We start from the raw sequence: 8,464 nt of genomic DNA on the forward strand, positions 1-8,464 counted from the left end.
CGTCGCTTGAGTTATAGTTTTTTAGATTAAACATTAACGGTGTATTTTTATTTTTATTTTTTCTTAGCCGTAGTTTTAAGACTAAGTTAAAAACGTTATTACAAAAGTTACTACCATTCTATCATATTATATGACGTGTTACGAGGCATTTTTTTTTATTATTATTAAATTATCAATATCTCGTAAAAAGTTTTTGTAAAAATATTAAGATAAATATGTTTGTTTACTTACAAAATATGCGAACTATAACCGAGAAAAGTTTCCAAAGATTTTCGGGAAAAGTGCATTATTTTGAGGTGTGAACAATGTTCAATATTACTAACCTGCGACGATGGACCGGGCGACCGTTTGATACAAACGACCCTAAAGTATTTTATGTTAAAGGTCTGTATGCATTTGTAATATACTACATTCTCGGGCTGGCTTTATTCATATAATTCCACTATTACAGCTGTAAAATGAAATTCGCCTTACTAAACATATATAATAATATAAAAACCCTCGTTATTTCACGTGCAACAATGATAATATATCCACCATTATAACGCGGCCGTTGTAATAACAGTAGACCTTACATTTTACTTAAAAGGTAATCACCCATGAACGGAGTATGACTTCACGAGAAAAAAAAATATTACCTGACTGTTTTTCGGGACTACAAAAACAGGGTAATTCGTTTGGCACTACACTATACCGTTTTCATTGAAAATAATTTAAATCTTATTTAACCTAACCCAAATAATTTGTGCTTGGATTTATTTTTTTTTTTTTGTATACTTTTTACAACATAACGAGTGTTTGATTTGTATCATTTTACATATTTTGTCTTACGATTTATTGTCATACTCCGTGAGACAGCACTACATAATGGGCGCTAAGAATAGCATTCAAATGTAGACTATTTTGTTTAAATAGAACTATCTCAAAAACTATTAAAACATATATTTAAAGTATACACACGGATTTTTAGGAGAAAAATACTAGCTGTTTTTGTTATCCAAGTTGTAACAAAATTATGTTTTTGGATAGACGTTCTTAAACCAAGTATAAAGACACGTTCGGTAATAAATAATGTATTACTTCAGCGGAATTTAAAACAATTTGTCTGGCTTTCAATCTTATTCCTAGAAAAAACATTGAATATTTTCCAAAACTCAATTGATTTTTAATATGTTTACCGCATCATGTAAATACTTGTTATGTTTACAATATTTCATATCATTTTTTTTGTTTGTGTATAGTCATTGTAAGTCTAACAGCAAAATAACCACACTCAAAACACTTCTAACAATTGAAAGAACGTTTTTAATTTTTACTTCAACCAAAATTGTACACGCTAACCAAACACTTACAAATTGTGATTTTGGGTTTTACTGCACATCTAATCTGTTTTATTACTTAAAGCGATAGTAAATTGTAATTTTAAATACTTACTAGAAATAATGTCACATTTATAAAAATATATTTTTTGAATTAATTCGACAACCATGAACTAAATCACATGTCATTTTGTCTCTTGTTCTACATAAAAAAAAAAAAAGGAAATCTGGTCTATTTGATTGATTTTATTGCAATTTCATACCACCGATGTATGTTTGTGTATTATTAGGACAACCTAAAAAATAAGAAGAAATTTAATATCATTAAAAAGACTGTTCGTACCTGTTCAATGTATCGAAAACTATAGTTATACGTGTACCTACAAGTGTATAGAAAAAATAATTTTGAAAATATTCATAATTCCCTGGAAAGCGAGTGTCTTACATCGGATGGATCACCCTATATTATATGGGTTATTAGGTATATACTGTCCAGCCTTTACCACCGTTAATAATACACTTGGGTCGTTTGGTCGTTAGGTATTATTACACACACGGAACCGGCTCTTTTGCCGGCAACCAAACGGAAGAGTAATAAGTATACCTTCAGCCAGGGTCTTATGTATGAGTTCACACGGTCGTTTCAATGGGAATTATGCAAATCGACTGAGCGTCTGGGTCCGGACGCCGTATAGCTAGATCACCGGTCCTAATAAAATAGCTACCGTGTACACGCGTTGTATAATACATCATAGTATTCCATATAAAGGGAAAAAAACAGGTAGGCGTTTACAAAGATGACCGGACAAAAGACAATATAAGAACAGACAGGGTACCCTGCGATTTCAATGAAAAATAAAGAAAGCCACCAACATCCAAAAGGAACGATGTAAGAAAATATATATATATTTTCTTTATTTTTATTGTCTTGGCCTGTATTGCTTGTAAACCGCGTTTCATTGATGATGGCATTGACGAACGAAAGTGAAAAATAACAATAATAATAATATTATGGTATTAATAATTAATATCGTGTGTCGTTAGCGTCTAGCATATGTCGCCGACGGGTATGTGGTCATGTGGCCCAACTCGTTCATTCATGAACTTAGCTCTGAATGAAATGGATGGATCCAATATAATAACATAATATGTTGTATATTCGAAGACCAACAAGTGGGGGTGCGATGGACCGGCAACGATGGCTGTAATAATAATAATAATAGTGTTAATACGAGCGGCAGCGTTAATAACAAGGCATTATACTATAATAATAATATTATCACGATACGATTATGGTCTTATGTACAATAGCGATCGAGTCTTTTCACATTACAGTGTAAGTACATAGTTAGGAATTGTAAAATAATACTTCATTTGAGAAAACGCTAAACGAGCGTTCCGAGAAAAATATAAGAACAGTTTTAAGTCGAACTCAACAGGACGTCATCCCCTGTTTATTAGGGATTTAGGCAATTTCTTGTAAAATCTTTTTTCAATTAGTTTATTGATTAATGTTAAACTGCGGCGATGTGTTATTATTAGTTCAGTAATTAGGACTCGGTTTTTGGTAGCCCATTTATTTTTCGGGCAATTACAGCATTCTCGACAGCGATTTAAAACAAAATGAGAACTTTATCTCTAGGTTTTCTTGACGGTTTTATTTTTAGTACCTAAATTTGATAATTTTATTTTGGAACATAAACCGATATAAGTCTACTTTTTGGATTTGTTTCGTCTAAACCGAATTAAGTCTCTCAATTCCTTTGCATGTAGTAATTACAAAACAAAAATCAGAGTATTATAATTATCTTTTATTTATACAAAAAAAAAAAAAAATCTTCATTTAGTTCCAAGGCTAGTTGGGAATTAATCAGATAAAATGAAAAAACTTTGTTAGGAATAAATATAAGAACATTTTTCCAGTGGAACAATCCTATTTTAAAATACAACTAAATGGTGTTGTTGGATTGAATTTTGTGATACAAACTGAGATGAACTCATTTTACATATTTTGTGAGTTGTACTTATTTTGTTATTATTTTACTTTAATTTTAAACCAAACCAGACAAAACGAAGCAGCAGTCCAAATGTGTAAGCATATGTATGCTTATTCCTAAATGAGTAGCAGTTGGAAGGCCAATCGAGAGGCAGACTAGCTCGATAAACCAAGCATTTTCAGCAGAGAATAATATTGTAACTGATTGAACAGACAAACTGCCAATCCTTGTTGTTTGCATAATAATTTGCATATTTGCAATTCACATAGCCAGTAACACCAGACGTCTCTGGAGCGCCTATAATAATATTATACGAAATGCATAAGCGAACGGGATCAAAGGAGTGCCCCGCCAAAGGAGACCCTGTGCGACCGATATCCTGGGGCCTTATTATGTACAGGGTGTCTGGCGCGAGATTTACATATTTTATTGATTGTATATATTATGATAAACGGCTATACTATGATAATCGGTTTGTTTATGCCGTCCAAACTATTGTGGTGGTGGTCTGTGTGCGAAAGGGCAGACCGCGGGCACCTTGTATTTGTTATTCCTGTAAAGCCCGGCCAGCTATTTCTCAGAACGGTCTGGATTCCGAGTGTATTGAAAAAACTGTATATTGACTTTAACGTCGATGTTTGTTTATATTTGTTTTTATGTCTGAGCAGCCCCGAAGGACACAGTCGTTTCGGTCACTTGTTTCAGTAAGTTTTCTTTTTTCACCGACGTATACGGTTTCCAAAGAGATTAAATGTACAACGCTAACCCACCTCCACCCACCGGGCCATCTCGTTTGACTGTTAGTAGACATTACACGGCGAGACGGCCGTTTCATCTTAATAAAAGGATTACAGTTTTGTAGTTTTCTCGTTTTAGTTAATATGTTATTTTACAATATTCAACATTTTATAAAAAAGTTCAATTATTAATTAGACCCAGTGAGACATTGAGTGGTCCACGAAAAACAAAAATCACCCAATTGTCTAATCTAAAACGCGCCATGTATTATTTACCATGCCTATATAGCTGTTATAATATGGCTATGTCTGCAAAAACGGTCGTGTGTCATTCAACACTTGTCGTGCGGACGTGCACTGGCGGAAGGATGGTTAATCTAAATGGAATCTATATTTTGGTGTTTTAATTGTTTCGTTAATTAATCAATTTCCAGTCGGAAACAGACGTGGAAATTGGCAAAATTCAACGTAACCGAGCGCGCAAATGGAGCTTGAACGGGGTTCGAATGCACAATTTGAAAAGCCCATTTAAATAATATAAAACACACCACAACTGCACTTGACAGTTTTCGCTAATAGAAATACCGTCCGTTTAAATTAGAATAATTATTGAAAACCAACAAACCACTCGACAAGGCGGCGGAAGTTATGACATTAAAGTGTACATTTTACACGTGTGTTGAACACTAGGCCGTTTGTTTACCGGACATATTATATATTTTTTAATACACCCAAATAATTTCCACCGGTAAAGCCAGCCTGCGTTTTATTATAATAACGACCTGAGTACCTTAATGCGTTTTTTTTTAAAACTTATTTCCCATGAAAATGTCACTCGGGTTCAGTATGTGTAGCCCTTAAAAATGTGTCTTTTTTAAATGTTTTGCTCTAATTTTACTGGTGGGCTCATATAGTTGGGTTTAGTGCCTTAAAGAGTCCTAATAATTTAAGTTAATTGTAGTTTAATATTTGTCGTTTGTAGTTTATGAGTGTGTGAAAACGCATACAACAGCTGCTAACCTATATTTTTTTAACAAAGAAAACATGATAATATCTAAAACAATTCGTACAAAACAAGTTGAACAACAAATAGGTATTATTTGTACACTTGGTGTTCCAAATCTTCACTTGAATTGAACTATTTCAATAACAACGCATTATTAATATTATTTTTGAAAAAAACATACTAGCTACGGCTAATGGCATTCTTAGGAACGGCGATTAAATATGTAATATTGCGCTACTATATGCCATTTGGGGTAGTTAAAGTTAAAAAAATAATTTCATTAAAACCATTAAGGGTGAGTACGAATTAGCGTTACTCCCTTTTTTTTTGGCACAACACAACTCGAGCTTTGCATTGTATAATTTTATTCATTGGAACCACATTCAAGTCAAAAACTAAGTAGTAAACGCGTTAAGTAAAACAATTTATTGTTTTATAAACAACACAATAATATAATGACGACGGTGAAAAATCACATTAACGTTGATTACGTTTCCAGGTAGGCAGACAAGACGTGTTTGCCCAAAAAATAGCGTTTTAAATAACAGACCAACACAATATTTAAAACATAATTTTTAGCTTATTTCGAATATCTAAGAACAACCTACATAGGTAGCAGATGGCAATTGAGGGAATAGTTTGTACTGTCAAAGTTGTATGCTATTCCTTTGTGTTGTTTTGAGAAAAAAATTAAATAAACTAACGCTCGTTTTGATTAGTTTAGAGGCGGTAATAAATTTAAAAACAATTTTAGTTACCGACTTGATGAATATTTTATATATTTTACTATATTTTTGAAATAAAAAAACATTTTTTTTTTAAAGTATGACGCGAAGCTTATTACATTAAAAATTATGAAAAGTAAAAAATTAAATACAAATTCGATCTTTTTACGGTTAAACAGTCTAACTATAGCTTGGTGCAAGGAACAAATCAGTTTAGTTCTCAGCTTGGAGAAACTAGTCAATGTAAGTCTAGCCACGGTCAATGATACATTGAAGATAATCACCAGTCATATTATCTATCATTAATATATTAAAGTATTATTATTATTATTGTGAAAAGGTATTTTGTAAAACAAATGTGTGGTCACTTTTTTTCTGTGTAAAAAGTGTAAATTTTTAATCTCTTATCGATTGATGTTCTCTACTCCTATTTATCGGTCTAGTGGTTACAAGGTTACATTGGGTACAAACAAACAAAAGAAAAACCACATTTTTGTAAAATCAATAAGTTTCGAGCATAGCATAGAAACCAAAAAAATGGTACCGATAAGCAATAATAAGGACTTGCATGCCAATATTGTGACACTACCAGAATGATTTTACCTATCAATTCTTAGTGCATTTTCATTTAACATAGTATTTGTATATTATGATAAGTGTTTGTAGAGCGATATCAACAATAGCTTATTCAGAGTTAAGTTATTAACGTTAAGTTACTTCGCCTCTGTTTTAAATGATTCCGCCAGCTTAAGTAGAGCTTATTATCAGTTGTATATATATATATATATTTTTTTTAATTAAATGGATAGTTGCAATTATGAACAACTGTGCAAACTCATAACGACTTTACGACTACGGCGGGTAACGCCGTCAAGTGTCATCAGGTAAAAGTTCAGCAGAAATTTTAAAGTTTATTCAAGTTATTTTTCTCTGATTTCATAACGGAAGGAACAAAAATAAAATAATAAAACTAATATTATCTCAAGCTGACATTGAGTTTACCCTCCCAAAAAAAAAGGTCCTGTTTACTTAAAAAAAATATTAGCCTACATATTTGAAAATGACTCCTGAAGGCACACGTTTAGAGTATAGGTAATGAAACCCAAGCTACGTTTCTGTTTTAATGATTTATCATTTTTTACCCGCCGTCTGCTCTAGTGGATAATATCTTCAAGTTAAACCATAGATGCGGTAACTGATTTTTATATAGATAATAGGTTCAATACCAGTGCAGTCTCCCTTCGTTAGTGTGTTGGGGTTTAGTACGCCCCATAAGTTAAACTAACAACAAATCTTAAACAAATTTAAAAATAATGCTTAACAATTATACAACTTAATTTCATAACAACTTGTATGTATAGGATTAAGTTACTACTACAAAAAACAATTTTTAGTAAACATTTTTTAATAGAAAATATTATTTTTGGTGTTGAACTTATAAATTAATTAACATAAAATTAAAAAAATAAAACCCTTTTCTTAAAACATGTTGTTTTTAAAAATAAAATAACCACTTTTAGGTTTAACCATTCGTCAGTAGACAAATTGATTTTCAGTCATCTACTTCACTTTTTAAGTCTGTGGTAACAAAAATACAAATTGGTACATGAATAATGTGTTGGGGTTTGAAATACCCGCTTATCGATATTACTCAGTTCAAAACACAATATCAGCAAAAGATGTGGTTATTTATCAACCAAGACGGTTTTTAATCATACAGTAACATAGAAAGCAGGATGTCATGGAAAAGAAAATTTGATCTAGTTTGATAACTATTAGTATCACACAAAATCTTATCACGTGGGGTTTAATAAACCCCAACACACTAACGAAGGGTTAAGAAAAAAACAATTTTAGCATTATTGGAGATTAAAAAAATATAAAATGTTGTGCTTTGAGTTCATCTAATAACTAAACGATTCAATATGAAAAAATGGAAATGTAATTATTTTATTGATCAATAATAATTAGTGTGCTACTCGTGTTCTTAGATTTGGTTGTGTCTAAAAAGTAAAATCATAATACACATAATGTTTAGCATTGAATCAAAAATAGTAAGTAGGTGACAAATACATAGCGAAAAAATATTTTACAGTATACAACTTTATAACAACAAATGTTTAGTCAGTTGTTTTTTAAAGATTATTCCAAAATCTAAATGGCGAGATAGGCACAAAAAACATATTATACCTAGCGACTGTGTTTCAAAAAACACTTGTTTTGGCTGAGTTCAAAGTTTAGTTCTGCACAGAAGACTTAGTTGTGTTGTCGTCTTACATTTTGTTCTTTGCAAGAAGGTAAGTGCAAAATCCTTAGAACAAAATTACATATCATTTAAGTTTAAAGCGAATAAAATAATTTTTGCTTGTGATAATGCTTTTTCAGTGTTGTCCATGCAAATTAAAACCAACGAAAATGGTTTCGACGACATTGTGGAAAGTTATCATTTGTATAACAATCAAATGGGTTGCCATGTTTTGTGCGCCAGAACACCGGCCGGAACCAAATGACTATTGTGTCGTTAAACTGTTGGATACATTATATGGTAAATGGATCGAACGTACTCCTTATAGTAATTACAATTTGTACGTGAAATATAATACGGCCAAATGCGGGTTCGTGTACAGTGCCCATTTCCATATGTATTGGACACGAAATATGTATTTGGAAACGAATCCAG

The sequence above is a fragment of the Adelges cooleyi genome, unplaced genomic scaffold (assembly GCF_023614345.1).
Source record: "Adelges cooleyi isolate 19-005CV unplaced genomic scaffold, UGA_ACOO_1.1 ACOO_flye_CR_arks_rails_tigmint_CR_PRNA_574, whole genome shotgun sequence".
Lineage (NCBI taxonomy): Eukaryota > Metazoa > Arthropoda > Insecta > Hemiptera > Adelgidae > Adelges > Adelges cooleyi.